The sequence below is a fragment of the Dreissena polymorpha genome, chromosome 11 (genome assembly GCF_020536995.1).
Source record: "Dreissena polymorpha isolate Duluth1 chromosome 11, UMN_Dpol_1.0, whole genome shotgun sequence".
Lineage (NCBI taxonomy): Eukaryota > Metazoa > Mollusca > Bivalvia > Myida > Dreissenidae > Dreissena > Dreissena polymorpha.
Window position 1 is genome coordinate 42920812 of NC_068365.1, and position 23253 is coordinate 42944064.

The 23253-nt window shown below is 35.5% G+C and overlaps 1 long non-coding RNA gene across 1 annotated transcript; it reads left to right on the top strand.

Moving 5' to 3' along the window:
- Positions 1 to 8601: 8601 nt before the first annotated feature.
- LOC127851206 (uncharacterized) lies at positions 8602 to 9866 on the top strand. Its single transcript, XR_008035693.1, has 2 exons — positions 8602 to 8688; positions 9007 to 9866. It is a non-coding gene; the product is annotated as an uncharacterized LOC127851206 (long non-coding RNA).
- The last annotated feature ends 13387 nt before the right edge of the window (positions 9867 to 23253 follow it).

A 23253-nucleotide genomic window follows, 5' to 3' on the forward strand; every position in this document is an offset into this window, starting at 1 on the left:
CAATCTATAAACAAGAGCAGAAAACTGTATCAAGCATTTGACAGACTTATTGGCATATTGCCCCTTTTATACTTAGATAATTAAACATTTTGCTTAAATTGCCATAACTTCTTTATATATGATCACATTTGATTCATACTTTGACAAAACAACACTTACCTGACATACCACAATGCACTGCACCCAAACTATCCCCCATGCCCCACCCAAGAATTCCCCCCCCCAAATTTTATTTTTATAATTATTTTTGAAACTTCATGTTTTAAATTACCACCAACCCACATAAACCACCCCTCTCCATGATGGCTTACATTAACCTGTCAAGCACTCGAAATCTCTTAAGACAATAGTTACGGTCAATCTCAACCATGCATGGCCGCATTACCAAACCTGGGGCGCCCCCTGGGTCAAACATGCGGCGTGGGAATACGCGTCGGCCTCTGCCGCACCATTCTTCACCAATTGACTTCAAATTAATACTAAAGATTTCTTATGACAACACAGTGTCTCGACCATCCATGTTCACATTACCCACCCCAGGGCCCCGCCCACTTTGGTGGTGAAGATCCCAAGCTATTTCAGCATAATTAAAATCCAAGCCATTTTTGTGGTCAAGACCCGAGCTTTCTCACCATAATTAAAATCCAAGCCAGTTTGGTGGCAGAGACCCCGAGCTATTTCAGCATAATTAAAATCCAAGTCAGGTTAGTGGTCAAGATCCTGAACTATTTCGGTATAATTAAAATCCAAGCCAGTTTGGTGGTCAATTTTTGTGGTAAAGACCCCGAGCTTTCTAACCATAATTAAAATCCAAGCCAGTTTGGTGGCGGATACCCTGAGCTATTTCAGCATATTTAAAATCCAAGTCAGTTTAGTGGTCAAGATCCTGAACTATTTTGGTATAATTAAAATCAAGGCCAGTTTGGTGGTCAAGAACCCGAGCTTTTTCACCATAATTAAAATCCTAGCCAGTTTCATGGCCGAGACCTCGAGCTATTTCCGCATATTTAAAATCCAAGCCAGTTTGGTGGTGAAGATCCTGAACTATTTTGGCATAATTAAAATCCAAGCCAGTTTGATGGTCAAGATCCTTAGCTATTTCAGCATAATTAAAATGCAAGCCAGTTTGGTGGTCAAGAACCCGAACTATGAGCATAATTCAAATCCAAGCCAGTTTGGTGGTAAAGATCCCAAGCTTTTTCAGCATAATAAAAATCCCAGCCAGTTTGGTGGTCAAGATCCTGAGCTATTTCAGCATAATTGAATTATAAGCCAGTTTGGTGGTCATGACCCCGAGTTATTTCAGCATAATTAAAATCCAAGCCGTTTTGGTGGTCAAGACCCCAAGCTATTTTAGCATATATTTTTTTGGCATAATTTTTTCTTACCCAATTGTTTTCGTACACACATTTTTTTGTACCCATTTTTTTCTGTTTTTTTACTGAATAATGCCCCCTTTTATAGTTAGAAAATTGAAAATTTGGTTAAGTTTTGTGTTCAGGTCTACTCTTATCCTATTTGTGTTAAGGTCTACTCTTATCCTAAAGTATCAAAGCTGTATCGTCTACATAATGTTATAAGTCATGTAACTGACATTTTTAAACATTTTATTTCTTTCCCATTTTTGTTTTTTTATTAAGGCGACATACATCAACTGTTTAATAATAATTATTAAGTCTACCTTTTTGGTAAAAATAATGTTTTTTAACTAAATTTTCAAAATGGACATTACGGACACATGTCATTTGCTGAATGTAAAAAGTAGCATAACTGATATTTAGTTAAATTTTCAGGAGAAGGAAAAAACTGCTTTATTGAAATAAAATAGGGATACTAACAGAGTAAAACAAACACATGGGCTATTTTCAGATTTGAATACTGGTATTTTACGCATATTTAGGCAGTTCTGTGTACCAAGGATAAATACAATACTTAAACATTCATGTACAATGCACAATACTAAAAACCTTAATTGTAACTGTAATGTATTTCAGATTCGGAGATGTCTGTGTTGTTTCTAAGGTCATGTGAAAAATTAAGTTTATATGTTTATAGGTTTAAAATTGCAAATTGTCCTCTTACTTGCCCTTGTATTTCAAGATAGAATACTTTCCTTCCCAGAGGAAAGAGATCTGGGTTTGAATCCCAGTTGGGGCTTCAGAGGATGATTCATTTTAAGAAAAATAAATATACTTGCTTTACTTTGTCTCTAACTTAACCAAATAACTCTTACAATGCCTTTACAAGTATGCAGTTTTTGATAATTCAATTATGCAAGAAACATGTATAATTTTAGGGTAGACTAAGACAGCAAACTAAGAATGGGCATCCATTTTAGTTTTTTTAAGTCAAAACAACAATAAATGCATATAGGAACACATATTTAAATTAAAAATGCAACAATCAGAGGACATAATCAATTAAATAGTAAATGACTACTTTAAATATTTTTGAGCACTGTTTGTTTTTCAGAGATTTGTGAATATGCCGTTTAATGTTCTTCCCATTGAACTAATGCAATATGTGCTATGGAACTGGAATCATATAGTGTTGGAAAGCTGATGTTTCACGTCCAGAGGGTCCTTGCTTCCTGAAAGCTGAAAATTGTATATGATCTCCCCACTCATTCCATCCCGCGAAACCCTTAAGGTGTCGCAAGTCTAGTATGGAATGAGTGATGTATTGGACGTCATCATTGATGACGTTCATTCGAACGAATGATAAAGGGGGCTAAGTTTCGTTAAGCTGGCGAGAATCACTGCGATTTGTGGCGCTTGAAAACTGATCGGTTACTTTTGCTGAAATTTGACATGAGTATGGAAAAGAATGCGATCTACCTGTTGGCGTAGGCTTTAAACCTGGGAAAAATCAAGTTTTCGAGTATTTTGTGTTGAAATATTTTTATGGGAAACGGCACGCGCGCATGACGTCATGAAAAGCGCTTAGGCTAGCTTCCATCTTGTTAATAAACAAAGAAACCAAGTTACGCGTTATTAATTCAGTTAGGCGTTTAATCGATAAACAAAGACGTAATAATTGTGTTTGAATATCAATCGGTAGTACACATGCATGTCTTTTGTGCACATTGTGGTTTTTTAATGAACATGACATAAATCAATGTGTTATTCAACGTATTGTGTGCGACGAGTTGAGGAAAGGTTTACACGGCTAGGCTTTCCGAGATAGATGTAAGTAAACACTGGTATTAGAATGGTATTCTATTTGTCCGATAATATCTTGAATATAAATGATATTGAGACAATTACATTATTAGGGTTTAATAATTTATTATCTAATCAATAAATAAACGCGAACAGCAAATCAATTGATTTCGTTTGTAGTGGAAACCGAAAGTAAACAATCCAACCGTCAAAATGGCTGACGACATAGCAACGTAGAAATAAACACTCATAAATTATTTACATAATAAGATCATCAGAAATGATGTAAAGTGAACGCTAATTCGCTGTTTTGTAGATAAGTATACGATCTATTGAAAATCCATAACATTTGACACAAAAACACCCGTGGATATGGAAATCTTCAGCGTAACGAAATAGCAGACATCACACGGCGTACGTCTCATCTGGGTCTACGCTGTTTGCGAAGGCCGATAATATAATGAATGGAAATGCACAAACTCAGTAACTGGCAAGCATATATGCATTAGTAGGTTGTTTCGTGATTATTCAGAAACGACTACATAATTCTTTTGGTTCAGCCAGTGCAACTAAACAGAAATAAGTATAAAAAGTTTCTACACCTGACAACAATGTGCCAACTTAATACAAGGTAAGTTGTATACATTATTTAAAATATTGCAAGCTTACAGTATACAACAATAAACACCTGGTACAATGTAATGTCATCGTTTTAATTTTAATAAGCCCGTGGTTAATTACCCTTTTTAATGTTATGGATCAATGCATCTCTAACACCTTCAATTGACTTGTTCATGAAAAATATACACCCTCAGTGCATGTTATCCCATACACCATCACTCACTTACTAAGGCTCGATTGGTCATTCTCGGCTCAGGTACTACTTACCGGTACATATACCCCGGGTACTCTTAACTTTACTTACATGTACCCCAGGTACGGTAAATAAACTTAAACATACCCGCAAATATTAGATTGTATCCGAGTTGTATATCCGCCCAAAATCTGATGTCGTTAAACATGCTACCGATTAACGTAAAACAATATTGTTAACCTTAAACAAACTTCTCTTTTAAAAAATCTGCATCAACATGCTTTTTAGTATGAGTGTTGAGAGGGCGCCGTAGGAATAAGCAAGTAATCAAGAATACGTCTCTGTTTCTGCTTTTATTTCCTTCATGTATAATGACGATAAGGATTGACGACTAACATTGACGACAATGATCACAAGCATTTACGACTAACACTGACGACAAGCATTGGCGACTAGATGTAACATTGACGATTCTCTACAATACATGAAATTAACAATAAAAAATGAAACATAAGATTATAGTACAACAGATATGCTTTTCAAAGTATAATATAATAGCATACACTCATTAAAATAAGAGATTTCATAAATAACAATTTGAAACATTTTCAATAAATATCGAAATATCTTATACAATATTCATTACACAGCATGAATTAATTGTTAAAACATAATATAAATACCAAACATGGTGTTCCCTATTTAACGGACCTCGCAAACCCAATAATGTTTCTTTAAAAATATCTATGGCTGTAAAAAGTGAACGTGCGACATCGCGGAAAATATTATACTTGATGACCTCATACAATGACGCGACTTTAAACAATTTAAGATTTAAAATTTAATCACATTAATAATTTTACAGAGCTCCAGATAAGGATTTGTGAAATTTGTAACGGTACTGCCACTGACAGAAAGACAAGGAGTAACGCTTAAAATCAATTAGTACTTGTACTGCCATATCCAAAAATACAGGTAGTACTGTACTACCCGTGTTCCTGGATATTGAAGGGTGTATAACTGACTTTACAGAAACATTTGTAGCAATTATAATAAATATATGTAGCTTCTTAAATAGTTATTGTATTAGGTTTTCCATTCTGAATTAGGATGCAAATACCACTACTCATTAAAACTCATGACTAATACTATTTCTTCATTTTTCTTGACAAGAAAACACAAGCCAACTAGTAAGCTAAGTAAATGAACACTTATTTCACTGTCTCATTCGTTTTCCATCGTGTTTTCTAACGTTTTAAGCCACCGATGCAATCAAATTGTTTAATATCGGGGCGATAATGTCTTTTTATGGGTTTACCGATTTAATGTGAGGATGGTTAGACGACACCGTATGTAGTCATTATATGACAACAAAGTGTTGTTTTGAACCGCTTTCGGTTAAGCCGGCATTCCATTGCGCGTCATTCTATACAAGAGTTACAATGTATGGCCCTTTGAAATTTTCCATTAACTGTACATATAGTGCAATTCTTGTCCGGGCTATTTCTCAGCAACCAATGACCGGAATTCAATGAAATTTATGGGAAACTTTACTACCAAGAGGACATGTGCATATTATCAGCCAGTTCTTGTCGGATGATTTTTCACAGTGTTATGGCCCTTTGAAATTTTCCATTGAACATATAGTGCAATTCTTGTCCGAGCTATTTCTCAGCAACTTATTATGGGAATTCAATGAAACTTCATGGGAAGCTTCACTACCAACAGGAGATGTGCATATTATCAGCCGGTTATGGTCGGTTGATTTTTCACAGAGTTATGGCCCTTTAAAATTTTCTATAAACTGTACATATTTATGTCGTGCAATTGTTGTCGGGGCTATTTCTCCCCAACTACTGCCTGGAATACAATGAAGCTTAATGGGAAGCTTAACTACCTCTAGGAGATGCGCATGTTATAAGTTGGTTCGGGTTAGATGATTTATTTAGAGAGTTATGGCCCTTTGAAATGTTTAAGTTGCTTAACCATCCATTGTATTATTTTGTCCAAAGTTATGCCCCTTAAGACGTTTCCTTTTATCTGAATATATAGTGCAATATTGTGACCAAAAAAACTTTGGGGAGCATCACCCGTCTCCGATTGTTTCTTGTTTATCATCAAATTTGATTTCATGCTTTGACAAAACAACACCAACCTGACATACCACAGTGGACACCACCCAAACTTGAAATAAAATCTTATTAGTTTGTTTTATGTCTTCACAAATGTTCAATTGATTGTGGAAAATATACCTGAAAATATACCTGAACTCAGAATCGTCTATAAAGTAGATGGTCCTCTTCCACTAAGAATATGACTATATTTCATTGACCTTATTGAATATGAACAATTTCCCCATGATAGCTTTCGTTATACTATCAAGCACTCGAATAGTCGAGCGCGCTGTCCTCTGACAGCTCTTGTTATGTCCCCCAGTCTATACTTGGGAACATATTGTTTTTGCCCTGTCTGTTTGTTGGTTTGTTTGTTTGTTGGTTTGCATCATACTTAAACATTGGCCATAACTTTTGCAATATTGAAGATAGCAACTTGATATTTGGCATGCATGTGCAATGTCTGATGCATGATTTGAATAGACACAATGTGCCTTTAGAAATATAGAAGAAATAATTGAAGGAAAGTACTCATTGGTGTATGCCCAACCAGAAGCATTTCTTAGCACAACAATTGGAAGAGCAATATTGAGTACATTTCAAAGAAATATCATATAACTGTTTCATGCATTGCTGTTGATGAAGCCCACATGATCATTGAATGGTAACTTTCCCAATTTTATACTTATTATATTCTGTATAATCTAGCTCTTTTGTCATAAAAAGGTTTTATTATCCAGCAGGTTTTGTGTTTAAACCTCACAAAGTTTGTTAGAACTAAGTCCCATCATATAATCATCATCACAATCATCAGCAGCATTATTATATTCATCACCATCATCATTAGCAGCTGCATCATTGTGTTGTATGAGCAGAATTCAATACAAATAAAAAAAACAACATTACAACTACTACTACTCCAAATAATTAACTTCTACAACAAGAACAACAATAACTACTACTACTACTACTACTACTTACCACGCATTCCCATGTGCAACATAATTTACCTTATTACAAAAAAACCCATGGAATTTGCAAAATGACTTAAGATGCTCTAAAATAAATGCAAATTCCAAACAAAACAACCTAAGCAATACATAATTAGGAAACACTACATTATTGAAACACTGATACCTAGTTCTGGCTACCATAACTTTAAATGTCGCTTTTTATGATTTTTGACTGGCGCGACTTTCAAGGCGACTAGTACATGTCTGTCTATACTATATAAACTGTACGCTGAAGTTTCTTTAGCTCAATGTCACACCTTATGTACCAGTCCTTTTATGTACCAAGCCTTTTATGTACCACTTTGAAACTTTATGTACCACCTATATATTATATAGGTGTTATAGTCCATTAATTCATAGCAGTATGAATGGGCAATAATTATCTGTGCAAACAACTTTGATTAAATTGACTCGAATGTTTTTTAAGTCAAATTTGAGTTAATCAAATATTGTTCCCACTATAACATTGCAAATTCATTGTACTGAATCAATTTGTTCTTGCTATCAAAAAAGTTTTAGTAATTTGGAAAAAAAATAAACATGAAAGAAGAGTACCAAATGACTAAGCAAAGCATATTTATTAAATAGTTAAACATACTGTTAATGGATCTTTTTGTTTATACATTCAAAAACTATTCTGGTTATGAATACATTAGTAAATTATATAAAAAATGAGCATAAAAATTGAATGGAAAACATACAATATTATGTTAAGAAAAACAAAGCTGTAAAAATCCTACCTGTTTTACTTTGCGTTTGATATTGCGATTAGCACATTTAGCATTTTCAGTATCTACTGATAAATAAATATATGAAAGTGCCAAATGATGATACCAGGGCGTCCTCCTCCAAATGTTCAATCCATCAACTTCCATTTGATTTCATCTCTAAATAATCCTCTCACAAATTACATGTATGTTAGATTCCTTGCAATGTTCACAGCGTTAATTTTGAATCGATGACGTCCTCAAAATTCAGAAGGACTTCAGGTATTAAATTGTAAATATTTATTTATATTTCGAAGATAACAGTCATTGCAACGTGTTTAGTGAATATTACATCGATAGGCTGGCATGAATAGTAGCTCCTTTTAAAGCACAAACTGCATCCAAGAATATATCATGGCTGACCCGGTTTGATGAGGCCTGTTTTTGATAATAATTAATTACTATTTTTACTTCCGTGTTCATAAGGTTTGCGGGCGCCATGCTGGAAATTTTCCGTTTCCCACAATGCTTAGCGCGCATTTACAGCGTTGACACATTGGGTCTATACCGGGAATTACCACGCGCCAGTTTTGGCGCCTGACGTCATCCCGCCGAAATTTTCATTGGCCAATTCATATGTAAACGTCATTGTATTTGCAAAAAAGCGGTAAACTTTAAAAGCCAGACATTGAGGGCAAAGCGCAAAAGTAAAATGTCTCGGATATTGCGGAAAAAAAACGCGCGTGTTAGTCAGTTTAATAGTTAGTTAGTTAATTATTTTGTTTAAAGTTCATATTGAAAAGTGTAAGGCAATAATAACTGAAACGGACTTATACAGATCTTCCACAAAGTGACCAACGGACTGTCGGATTACTAAAGGTAAGAAAACAGGCAGTTTATTGTCAATATTGACAAAAATCTGCGCAGATTTATTGGCTTTGCGTAATGCCCCTTTTCGCACTGTTTTCAGAAACTTGTGTTTACAATCACACTCGCATATGGAAATATCATGAATATCAGTGAAATGAACGCCTGTGAATGTCTTTGCTGCAACTAGTTTGTTGGAGTGTAACCTATATTATGCGCATGCGCTTTGATTGTTTTATTACATGCGGTATTGGCAGCCATTTAAAGAAATGTGAAAACAACACATTAATCTTACTTGTTCTCGTTCTAAATAATAGAATTTTTCAACAGCTTGGTCGAGTATCGAGGTAAATATATTTAAATGCGTTTGCATATAAACTGAACAACGTATGAAACGTGTAGATGATGCTTTTCTGCATTTATTAACGACTGCAATTGTTTGTGAAATACCATTGACATTGTTTTTTACTGTTATAAAATTGTGTATTTCAAATATTTGGGTATAATACGTGTGTCTGGATATATTAGATATATTATATGGTTGTTTTATATTGTGCATATACAATGGATAACTTATGAGGGCTTAGTGTGACGATTCAGAATACAATTTGAATCCTGATGAGACGCCATGTTTTGCGGCGTCTCATAAAGTGCAAATATTTCAAGGGAGACGACTGTTACAAGTTTCTGATCAGCACAAATTACACAATTAACTCCCTTTCTTTACGGGCTCAATGAAAATGCTATGTACACGTATAAAACTGTTTTAGCTGTGACAGATCCATGTTACTGTTTATTTGGTTTTGTGCATAATACAATCTTTTTCTTGATAATTTGTGTTAATGAAGATTGATTGTCTTTTTGCTCCATACTACTACTTGTTTGCAGTATTAAGAGTGTTATTGTACTATTGCATTCAATCGATGCACAGTCATGTGATGTTGGTTTGTCACTGCTTTACGGGGGGTTGAATTTGAATTACACTCACTTTAGTTATAGCTTTTCAGTTGAATTTAATTGTGTTTTTTGTATACACTCAGAATCTGTAATGATTACAGAGTTTTTATGTTGTAGTATTTGTAACTGATAATTTGTGGTTAAGGATTGAGACAAATTATGGTTAAGATTGAAGGATTTTATTTTTTAACAAATCGTTCTATGTTATATTTTATAATAAAATGCATCTTACATTGTTATTGAAAATCTCAAGTAAATGATACATTCTTACTCTGCACAGAGTCATGCCGTGTCTGATCGAACTCAGGGCCCTCAATCTGTCAAATCCACGGCCGAAATTCGGCCGCATTCACCCCTGAAAAGTATAATCCCCCTAAAAAAATATAAAAAAATTATTAACATGCCATTACAGTAAACTGTTTAGAGTGGCAAATGATTAAACACAGATCCACTTGCATATAAATCAAATCATGTTTGTCTTTTATTTTTCATTTTCGAACGATAATCCAGTAACTGTTAGATGAATTTTTCTTTGCGAGTAGACTGCATTCCAATTATCAAACACTTTTTCTGTGACATTCAGTTTATGCATTTCCAAAAAATGAGTTATTTGTATCTAAAACGTATGCTCCATCGTAGAATGACACGCTCTTTTCATTAATCCATACTAATTATATGATGTCCGTTGTAAATTCCATAGTCATTTGTCCTCGCTGAGCATCGTTATTTCTTTTAATTGTCCGCCATCTTGGATCACGTTAGCAACATGTGTGCAACGAACGTACCAGACTACACACACTCGTATATGTCACACTACTTTCGCGAACCAATAGTTAAGTATGATGTTGTTCGCCATTTTCACGGAACAGCGCCGATCGCGATGCTGGTTATAGACACTTGCTGGGGCATATGAAATTCCAACCATCAGAGCGACCTGCTAGATCAGTCAGGGGCGATAATAATGGACAGGGATATAAATATGCGCACAATTAAATATTGCAATCGGCTCTTTAATGATCGGCGAAAAAAACGAAAAAAAAATACGTTTTCAGGAATCGCAATAAAATTTTATCGGTCGTGGGGTAAAAAGTGGGTCAGTTGGTAAAGGGCAAACAAACTTAATTTTAATTTAGGCCATAATTCCCAATATTTTATTTCTTCCTTGAACACTCTATTTGGACACCTACTTTTAGCAGCTGCAAGACTACGCGAACTGCTTCTGTACATTTGAATTTTGTTAGCACTTTGATATTGTTCTATTTTACTCTGCAGACTTAGGAAAGAGGGAAATTATTACGACTCGAAAAGAGACGGCCGCCATAATTGAATTTTAAAACTCTCAAATGACAACGTGTACGCATTGTCTGGGAGTTAAATACTGTATGCTGGTACAGTACAGGCAACGTGTACTTTGACAAACGCCACTCGTTGCAGTGTTCATTTTACGGTGTTCGCTTACCAAACGACCCTCGCGATGGGTGTTCAAATAAAATATTTGCGGGGGCCGTTTTCCATAAGGTGGACACCGCGAATCACCGCGGACCCATAATATCTACCGCAGTGTTCATCGTGTTCGCTAGAAATAAATTATTGAACATTAACATAGGTCGGTACCAATTTGCAGAAAGAATCTACCGTGCGTTTGAATGTTATAGGTGTCGTTTGGTGTCTAAAAAATTAACGAAATTACGAACAATCACAATCGATTACCGCATACATGCAAAAATTCCCGTCTCTGTCCATTACCCGATAATCCCGAGATTTCCGATTTCATGCAAATTCTGGTCAATGTTGACGATAAAAGTGTGATAGAAATGCAAAAATCACAAACGTTCGCCATATCTCTAAACTATCAAATGAATTTCTGCATATGTTTCTATTTAAAGATTTGATGAAATAAGCGCCCATTCAGAACAGGTGTATTTTAACATTCGTAAATCACCTGACGCCAAGTGTGCGCGTTCTGTAGAGTTCATGTTCTGTTACAAATTCTAGCCACAAATAAATACATGTATATATGCCCATGATATTTTCATTTTCTTTGTTCTAAACCATAAAATGCGCGCAAAAATTGGCGTGGGTGTATTTATTTTTGACACAAAATCTTCGTAGCGCAGACAACATTGGGATCTTTTAATTTCAATTAAAAGTTTCGTAGTGAATTTCTTCTCAAGTACCAGGGTAGCTCGCGAATGATTTGGAATTGACATTTCATCTGAATAAAATTAAAATCAAACACGCTGTAACACGCTATATTTAGATTTCATGCAACATGCACAAGTCATTTTCTGGAAATCGGGAAAAATGAAACCCAATTTTGTGAAAACAAAAAGGGCAATTGCATTGATTAATACCATAAAAGTTAATGGTATTGATCATCTCAACACTTAGTTTTAGTTTCCGACTTAACGTACTGGCCGAGTTTAAGTACACATAAAAAATGTGCACATAATATCTACATGTACATGAAGTATATGATTTTATTTTGTACATGTACATTTAAAACGTGTGAATGACCCTCGCAGAAAGGTGTTTACGGTGGCTGCGCAGCAGCGCGGTGATCACGGGTGTTCCCGTTAACGATAGCGTGCAATCGCCGCAATTTCGGGTGTTCGCCGAACACCGCGGTCAGTAGCGTGTCCGCCCCCCGCGAAATGTCACCCATCGGGAAAATTGAACACCGCGGACACGTGTTTTTGTCAAAGTACACATTGCCTGTACTGTATGTGCTCATATTGCACTTAATTTGTAATTAAAGGTAATTACCATTTTCAAAAATGCGCTAACGCACGTCAGAAAGCACATTAAATACACTGTCGGTCCTATTGAAGACAATTAAAATGTTCACACTTAGCTTAAATTGTTTGCAGAAAGTAACTTCCATAAAGGCAATTACTAACTGTACATCACTACATGTGGAAAACAGACGTTGTTTCAGTTCGGTAGATGTTTCAAAGTTTGACACGCTGAGTACACGCACATGCAAACTACCGTGTTTAAAGTTGTAAAGCCTTACCGTGTGTAAAGTTTGCCTTTGTTCATTTTAGTATCTTGAAGTTCAATCGAATCAGCAATTAATACAAATAATTAAAGTTATTATATAAAAGTTCTTTAAATCAGCAATTCCTCCAAATACTTCAATTGAATTTGAAATGATGCATTTCGAGGCAGAGCATTTTATTTAACAAGTATAATACATTCAGTATTGAAATACAGAAAGGTAATATTTTTTGTCTTATAAGATTATTTATTTTTTTAACAATTATTAAATTAAATTGCTCCCATCCGCTAGACGACAACGCTTTCACTATGTACAGAAGCAGTTATAGAATATACCATAACCGGTGTTACTCGGTTATTATTGCTGACCTGAACAATGTAAACAAACGAGTCCTGAAGAGGGGATAAATTGCATTTGATTTAAAATTAATGTAAATACTTTGTTGTTATTGATCTAACATATGTGTGGAACAATTAAACTATGAAAAAGGGCATATAATATGTGAAAACGGGAGGTCCGTACCTGTAGCAAAACCCTAGTGGTTTTGGCTAGAAGTACGGATCCGTACCCCTAGAACGAGATTCTAGAGGTACAGATGCGTACCTGTAGTCACTTCCTTAACAGTTCTACATGTATATATATACCCTTTTTTTTTCTCAATAGATTCAAAACAATTATGAATAACAACAGAACTCAGGCTTTTTCCGCTCCATTTTGGGAAAACGCCACACTGGAATTTTGGGAATTTCGCGTCGCGAAAACCCCCATTTTGGGAAAAAAATTAATCGCAAAATTGGCTCAATTGGGAAAAATTATCGCATGCAAATTATTTAAAACAGTGTTTCTTATATTTCAAAGAAGCCGTTAACTGGTAAATAACGACTATTTTGATAACTTATTATTAAAATTTTACAAAATATTGTGAACATGTGTGATTAGTGCAGGTTTTTTAATCTGAATTTGGGGAAAAGGCTTGGCCTTTTTGAGGTGAAAAAAATCGCGGGAAGTGCCGGATTTTGAGGAAAATAAGGAAAGTCTTAAATAATCATTAACATATTTTACATTTCTTAAAACAAATTCAAGGCAACAGATAATTTAATTATGCAATACTTTCTATTTTCTACACCAGATCAGGTCAACTTATATATTTAAAGGGTAAAAAAAAAAAAAAAAAAAAAAATTTTTTTTTTTTTTTTTTTTTGGAATTGGGAATTTTTTTTTTCAATTGGGAAAAAAACAACCAGATTTGCATTGGGAATGGGGCCGAATTTCGGACCCGTGGCATAGGGCGGAAAAAGCCTGGAACTGGAAATACCCGCGGGCGCGGGAGACCAAAGAAACGACAGTTTCAGCAGAAAAAGGTAAGAATACTTACCTCAATATTTACTTACTTGACAACAGAGCTTTTTCTCTGATTTGTGTAGCGGCCCTGACCCCCTCACTCTGGAATAAATGAGTTGCTCATTTAAAAAAATACACCAAATTTTCCTTATTGAAATAAGCAAACACGTGTTGTTTTCTGAATGGTATAAGTAGTGTAACTGACATTTTGTTAAATTTTCAGGAGAAGCTAAAATCTGTTTTATTAACATAATAAATACTTTTGAGTATTCCAATTTTATTATCAGTGTTATAGTAAAATTTGTAAAACAAAACACAACTACATATTGAGATATCATTAAAAACAATACAAAGTTAAGAAAGAAGCAGTTACCATAATTTTATCAATGAAATATTTTGAATGCAAAAAGTAGCATAAGTGCTCTTAATATATTTCGGAAATATGCTTTCCTGAAAACTTTACAAAATGTTAGTTACACACAAGTTATTACATTCAGTACACGATATGATTGTCTTTAATTAATATGTAGACTTTTATTCTGAATACTTGAAATATGTGTTGATTGAATTTTTTTTTAATGATAATAGAAAATTCAACTATTTTCATTTATTATGCCCCCCTTCGAAAAACAGGGGGTATATTGTTTTGCACATGTCAGTGGGTCCTTCCATCGGTTCGTCCACCAGATGGTTTCCGGATGATAACTCAAAAACACTTAGGCCTAAGATCATGAAACTTCAAAGGTAGATTGATCATGACTGGCAGATGACCCCTATTGATTTTCAGGTCCTTAGGTCAAGGTCACAGTGACTCGAAATAGTAAAATGGTTTCTGGTTGATAACTCAAGAATGCTTACGCCTACATTCATGAAACTTCATAGGTACATTGATCATGACTGGCAGATGACCCCTATTGATTTCTAGGTCACTAGGTCAAGGTCACAGTGACTGGACACAGTTAAATGGTTTCCGGATGATAACTCAACAATGCTTATGCCCAGGATCATGAAACTTCATAGGAACATTGATCATGACTGGCAGATGACCCCTGTTAATTTTCAGGTTACTAGTTATATACATGCCAGGGGTGGCGAAATCTAAAAAAAATATACTTGTCCACGGACAACCATTTAGGAAATTTAACTTGTCCGTTGCTGAACTACACTTGTCCGTTAATGTTTATATAAATTATAAACGCATTTATTAATTAATGTAAAACAATGTGGAATATACCAAAATGAGTATGATTTGCTAGTTTTGTTTATAGTTTAATTTCAATAGTACATTCATTATAGCAGTATATTATAAACAATATAAAGACTTTCTAAAACTTTTAATCTTGCAAAGCTAGTGTTATTAAAACATGTGTTGAACATAAGTGCAACGTAATCTTAACAAATTAAACTAGTTCAATATGTCGACCTCATCGGACTGAGGCTGTGCGCCGCTACTGGTAGCAATTTGATTATCATCAACTGGTAACCATTGAAAATCTGTTAGCCAAGTTTCTTGAAAAGTTCTGGTGCGTTTAATAGATCATATTTTTTTATCATAATCTTTGTTAGTTTTTTTGGGAGGTGGACTGCTCAAAGCTTCGGGTTTTTGCTCCGTTGTTGAAGATTAAAAAAAACTAAATGTTCCATTTTTACCATTAAAGTCGTCTTAAATAACAAGGTACACCGTGTTTTGATTATCTTACGTTGATACTTTTTATTTCCGTCTGATTGTAAAAATAAAGAAACCAGTCTGTACACTGTCTAACAGTCAGGCCGAATGTTTAAAATGCGGCATGTTCCTGGTCTCTTATAGAATAAGGGAGATCACTGCGCAGGAGAGTGCCCGTATTTTAGCTTGATTGCTCCGCAAATAGCACTGACAATGTAATCGCATGTCAACATCCGGTTTTGTAAAACTTAATTATGGCTTTAATACAATGTATTTTTTTGTATACCTGGACCCGACTTTTAAAAAACTTGTTGTCCACGGACAACTTAATTGAAAAAAATCAGTTGCCCAGACAAGCAAATGTACGACTCGGGCAACTCGGACATTTGATTTCGCCACCCCTGCCTGCTTTATGTTCCCAAAAAATACAAGTTTTATCAATCGGTAAAATTTATCTGCACAGAAATAATTCCCATATTATGCTACTCACAAGTTTTCCAATTCCATATAACCATACTAGCCGGACTACTTTTAATGAAGTCACTTTGAAAAAATAAAATTATAAGAGCATTCTTCGTTAATTATGAATGCTTAAACTCATTTTTTATTTCCCCGAAGGAGTGCATAATTATAGTGCACTGTCTGTCGGTCTGCCCTTCCGTCACACTTTTGCGTTTAGATTTTGAAAAATTCTTATAACTTTTATGTCACTTCAGATTTAACATTCACAGTTGGTATGCATGGGTGTTTCGTCAATTAATTACTGGAAACCAGTCGAATTTTCATCCGGGTTATGTGAAAGCCAAGATATAAAAGTTAAAACAGAAAAAAGTCTCACAATTGGCGTTCATACACAAACAAAATAAATCGTTCAGACTCGGAAAATATTAATTGCGTTGACGCATTTTTTAAGAATGAATCATAAAAAACCGTTAAACCCAGCAGGATTCGGAGGTTCATGTAATCAACATAGATTAATACTGTAGGATTTTTGTGAAAGTGAAAGTAGACAATCGGCAGCTGCCGCACCTTTCCCTTCCAATACTGTAGCAGATCTAGTTGTCTACCCATTCATCATGAAATTGAAATCAGAATATTGACATCGTTCCCCGGCCCCAGTTGAAAACATTTCCCATTATTAGATCTACCCCTGCATTTTTATTTAGGACTTTGACTTTAATATCATACTTGTTTAAGAACAAAAAGGTCAAAGACATGCCTCTTTTTCTAAAAAAAATCCTGAAGTTTGTAGGTAAGTTATAGACATTGAAATGAACAGTTTTTATTTTTCCCCAAAATATGTCTCTTTCGCGCTCTATTTTCCCCTTTTACCCAGCGTCCAGCGTCTTCCCCTTTTTCTGAAAAAAAAACCTGGAAGCAAAAAACTGTTCAATTAAAATAAAAAACTTTATTCAAATTTTGTGATTAGTATTATTATAACACTTGAAAACGAAACAAAACTCAAAATTGATTTCTTTTTTTTTTAAATAACAAATTAAAAAAGGAGCAGTTATATCATAATTTCAACACTGAAATATTTTGAATGCAAAAAATAATGTAAGTGCTCTTACTGTATGTAAGAAAATGTCGGAAAATATATATTCTTGAACAATTAAAAAAATGTCAGTAACCCTAGTTATTACATTCAGTAGACGATATGTCTTCCGATGGAGACGGCTCTTGTTTTTAAATTAAATGATTCAATTTGGTATATAATAAAAGGAAAATTACACTAGTCTATTGTTACAAGTGCTTGTATTAGTCTCGTGGCTTGGGCTTTGATTGTAACCAACTTGTATTGCGAGCTGGAAAGAAAGAAATGCGAGTTAAAATTTTAACAACTCGCAATTTTTTGCGAGTTGATAAAAAAAGTAAATTATTGGAGTCCTGAGTCTGACATGCTACACACTTGTACCCAGAGCTCCAGATAACATTTGGTCAAATTCTTATTTTGCCCCCTATTTTAAAAATTAATTATTATTTTACCCCCTATTTATAAAATTTAATGTTAAATAACTGCTTATTTGTTAAATCAATTATTTCAAGCCAGGGCTATTGCTGTTTCCATGGCTCAGCTGTTCTCCCGGACAATGAACCTGAAGGTTTTTAACCGCTTCAGATTCACAGTCATTTACGCATGAGCTTATAGGTTCATGAATTATTGACAAAACCATGCTTTGGTTATTTGGTTATTGAGAATCTGGTTGAAAGAATTCATGTGGTGTGAATTTTTTACACATAAAGGCTTATTTTGCTTCCAACGCTTCAACACACCCCTTAAGTCGCCTCTTTTTATTTTTTATGTAATGACCATTGGAAATGGAAAAAAGGCCCAAATTTTGAAGGAAAGAAAACACTTGACATGGGTGTTTCAATTATGTCGGCAAGAAGGTCCATGAAGGTGCTTTGTCTACCATGAAAGTCGCAGTAGATAAAACAGTTGAGATGAGAGTAGACAATGATGCACATGAAATCTTTCCTGCAAGTCTGGAGTTGACATTTTGAATAAAGATTACTGTGTTGATGTGCATGGTTGCTTTGTGGATTATCAAAAAGAAAGAGACTTAGTATTAAATGCTGCTAAAATCTTATCTCACGGAGTGCAATTGGAATTATTCATGTATAACTGTATTTTTATTGTAAAATTATGTATGTGTTCATGAAAATATGTTTGAAATAAACAAAACCAGTTCCATGTATGGTACAATTATTCTTCAACTTCAGTCACACATGTTTGACCTGAAAAAAGTTTTGGATAGCATTTGAAATGTATAGCATTTAATCATTTGTATTATTGAAATGCATGTAACAAAAATGACAATTAATAAAATATATATCATCAACGCCTTGATCCCAGCATTTTCTTTTGTCCGGAGCTTATCTCTCATTTGGAGCAGCAAGATAAGAAATGAAGTGAATAATTTCTGTCATACTTAATATTGCAGGAAGGAAGACCAGATGATGTGATTAAAAAGGATAAGTATATGGTTGCTCAGTCTACCACACAGGAAAGTATAGAAATATCCAATGCTAATACAAATGTAAATAAAACAACAACACAAATTTTAACTTTAGAAAATTTGCTTACTCTTGGCCCAATTAATGTTTTGTCCGTCACAACTGAGTTTGGTCTACAGGATTCTGTTTTTGGACCCTGGGAGTATAAAAATGCAAGAAACTGCATCATAAAGTATACCATTCAAGGCTCAGACATCAGTAATTCAATTCGACTTGATAGCATGTTAACAAGAGGAATACCAAGTACTGAAAGATCATCCCTCGCTTTCCGTTGGTATTCATGGATTCGTTTGAAGGCCATTGCAAATCAAAAAAATTTACCAATAAACTCAGTGCTGACGAATGAGGGTCAATTTCTTTCACTTCTACACGAAGTAAATCTTTATTACACTAAATATTCAAAAGCTTGTAAAGATGAAGGCTTAGAGCCAAATCGTGGACCACAATCCCATGAAGATGCTTGCAATTTAGAGCGCCTTCATTATTATGGAAAGGGCACAATAAAGTACTACAGAAAAACAACTTTCTTGCAGCTAGTTGCAAAAAGATATGGAGAAAATGTAAAGGCTGAATATTTGGTAGACCCAACTACACGACTCATAAGTTGCACAGACTATGAGGAAATATTAAGGGACGTTCATACACAAATTATCAACCATCATTTAAGACACGAGAAGTTGTTAGAGAACTTTGCTGGGCCTCAATGTAATGAGGATCGTCTTAATAATGAAAGGGTCAACTTTGATGTCAAATTTACATCTGCCTCTTCTAAGGCAAAACAGGAACTTAAAACAAACTCGGACTTGCCTTTACAAAAAGTATTAGAACCAACAGAAGCAGACACGAGCGAATTTTACCTTAGAAAATGCAATCTTTGCAGCAAAGTCCGATGGTTAGGAAAGAGAGCAGCTGAAAAGTTTGTCTTGGGCTCATATGTATATGGTAACCTTCATAAACAAGTACAATTCTCCTGCAATCTGCTTCATGGCACTTCATGTGATGAGGAAAATGACATTATTCCTCTTCCATGTTCTGAACCAAGTCCACAACTATGGGTAGCATACAACAGTCTGCACGAGTCAAAACTTACACCAGTTGCTTTTGTGTTGAAAACAATAAGCGAAGTTAGTGCAGGTGTTGAACATGTTCAGATAATGGCAAAATATGCATGCACGAGTCAAGAATTTGACATAATCAAAGGCAGGGCAGTATACACTCAGTCTCTGCCTTCGGCATGTGTGAAGTTTGTTCAATCTTTGACTACTGGTCGATTTAAGTCTTGTAAAGAAATACCTACTTTCAAAAAAGGAAAGCTTAATATAATGAAACCACGCGAAGCTCTTGTTTGTCAATCATGGTTAGATCATAGCGAGCTGTCATCTGAAGACCCATCTGCTCAGCACACTGTCCTAAATCTAAGTGGAATTCGTGATCTCCATGCAACATATGGTGCCATGAAGATGATCCATTGCTCTCAATGTGGAATGTGTTCACCTGGCTTTGAAGCAGATGCAGCTAATTGTATAGACGTTCCTGAAGCTGGCCAACAGATTCCACTGTCAAACTCTTTTCTTCTGCAAGCTTTAAAGCAGTCTCAGGTCTTAGCAGGGTCTAGTGTCACTCTCGACTCAGCATTTTCAAGTGCTAGAGTTTATAATGATGAAACAGTAACAGGGATATGTACAAATTGTTCAAAATTTTGCAAAATAGATGATGGAATTGTATCATTGCTGCACAAAAAGTCTGCTGCTGAAGAGAGTTCTCAGGGAACCACTGTTGATAGTCAGCAATCCCTTGATGACAATATTTCAAATATAAACCCTTATGGTCCTGAAAATCTGATGGCTCTTGATGTTTTTCAAGATGAGGCCTCATATCAGCATGAAATTTTCATGGACACTTTATCTCAGGCTGAAAAACTTGTTCTATCACCGATCCATGCTGTAATAGTTATATTGCGTTCTCGCACAAATAATATTCCATTCTCCAGATATGGATCAATATCTTTTGCGATAAAAGAACCAGTCAAAACTAAAGCTCTTCCTTGGCACACTTTTCAAAAGTTGCCATTTGTTATCATGGTCTCTAAGCAAGAAGATGGGAGCATTAATGAAGCTAAAATTAATATGGCAAAGATTGTTCATGCAAAAGAGCTTATGGAGCGTGAAGTGACTTGTCCTGTATATGGTACCAAAAGACCATTTTACAGGTACTGTGATAAGGTTCATACACCTTTTACAGTAGCTGCCATGGAGAATCTAGCAAGTCAGCTATCAAATACAAGCACAGCTGTTTACCCAAATGGTTTGAGAAAAATCAATGTTGAGCTAATCCATGAGCGTGCTTCTAAAAGATTAACTCTTCAGCTGTTCTCTGAATGGATAAACTCTGGTTTTATTATCGGAAGTGGCATAAAAGATGCGATTCTAATTGAAAATCAAAAAGCCACATCCAGCTGCCTTAACATGGAACAAATTGCAAATCTAATATGGAACGATCTAGCAAAGTTCATACTAGAGAATCAAACTAATGACAAACTTAACCATGATGAAAATCCAAATGAAACCATAAAAATAACACTCACTGATGTTGTCTTGTACGGTGTTCAGAGAAAATGGCTCAATCCTAGCACAGATGTTTCAAATGCATCACAAAAAAAACATTGAACAGGTATTATTACCTGAAGATGAATTGAAAAACCTAACCTACCTATGTTGTGAAGAAGTAGAACTTCTCCTAAGGGAGAGCAGCAATGATGAAGGAGATTCAGGTAGTGTTGCACAGGGTGGAGTTTCTAACTTGTCTGAAAACCCAGAGCAAATTCTCAAGAATGGAATGCAAAACACAGTGTTACAAAGGATCTCAGCACCAGATGTGGACCGCCAGAACCCTGTTGCTGAGGATACACAAGGATACCTACAAATGGCTTTCCCGGATGTCTTCCTCACTGGTGATGCATGTCCACACCAAGAACGTCCTCGTAGCATTAAAAATAAATCAGGCAGCTACAAATTTGCTTACCTGTATTGGGTATGCGCACAAAAACGAGCGATGGTCAATACTGAGCTTCAATTTCTAGTTCATAGCATGATTAAACGAGAACATAGCAAGGGAAAGGCCAAGCTCGCTCTGAAAAGTGATGCCTTTGAAACAACTGGAATACCTGTAAAAGAGGATTTAATGCAAAATGCAGAGCTTCGTGACTGGACCGTATCAAACCTAATGATGTTCAAGTCATCAATACCGGATACAGCTCCATTCTGGAAAAGGTCAAGGGATGATGCAATAGCTGTTCAACGGGATTGGGAAGAAAGTGTTCCTTGGCGAAAAGACAAAATGCCAATGTCAATTATGCTGTTCCAGATTCGTGCTCCACCGTATAACCATCACCCGGCAATTCACAACGTCTGTCCAGGTACAGAGACCCTCTCCATCCAGAGTGACCAAGAATTTTTGGAAGGTCGGCGAAGAAACGTACTACAGTATCCAAGCATCGTATCGTTTATGTGCGCATTGATGGCAGAGCTGGACACAACGTTTTTATCTAGAATTAAATATGATGGTGATGCCTATTTTACACGGTTTGAATGGGGTGCAAATGCCAATCCACATGCTCATAGGCTGTATTTTAGTCGTGAGTTCAGTCAGCACATGGACAGCTTGAAACTAAATATACAAAACTGCCTTCAGAGTGCCAAAGACGAATGTTTAAATACTGGCCAGGATCTCGACAATCCTCTTGTTCAAGACACTATCCGTACTAGGGTACTCGACTGTTGGGATCATGCTAGGCAGGATTACATTGAATATATGCGACCATTCTACACCAACTGGAATGCAGGTTTACTAGCAGATGGTAAAAACAAGACATTTGATTTCATCTATGAAAGGACCTCCGCCATCTGCAGACTGAACATGGCAAGTGTGATAGACAATGCCCTCACAACCGGTGATTTTTCAACATTGGACACAATATATGTGACTGTTGTCAATGGAACATGTCGCCACTTAGGTCATACAGGAATAAACGATCAGCCTTCCAAGACAGATAAATGTGCAGTGGTTAAGAAAAAGCAATCGACATGCAAGGAAACAGGGAATAAACAGTCCACAGAGGTTATTACCTGTAAAAGGCGAAAACCGCAACCAATGAATAAAGTACCCACCATTGAGCCTGACAAACACAATAAGAAAATTTTTCAACTTCAGTTTGAATGTAACGACAAATGGTTTAATGGTCATGATCCTTTTGAGATTCTGCATGTTCTTAGCAATACTGATGACAAAGCTGTTGTGCCAGAGTTTCTCAGAAAACCTCCAGTAATAGAGGTCAGTTGTTGCCAAAATAAAGACAATGGGGTGCAGGACTTTAATCTTGAGTTCTTTTCAGATACTGGTGACTCTGCTACAGAGTATGTTACTAAATATGCCTTTAAAGATGCAATTCCCACTAAAACATCTAACGAAGTGCTCATAACTGCAATGGAGAAGTTGCAAGATGGTGAACCAATAAATCAAGGTGCTGTTCAAAAAATGTACAATAGCCATGCCATTGCTGGAACAACATCTATCTTTCAGGCAACTCACCTCAATC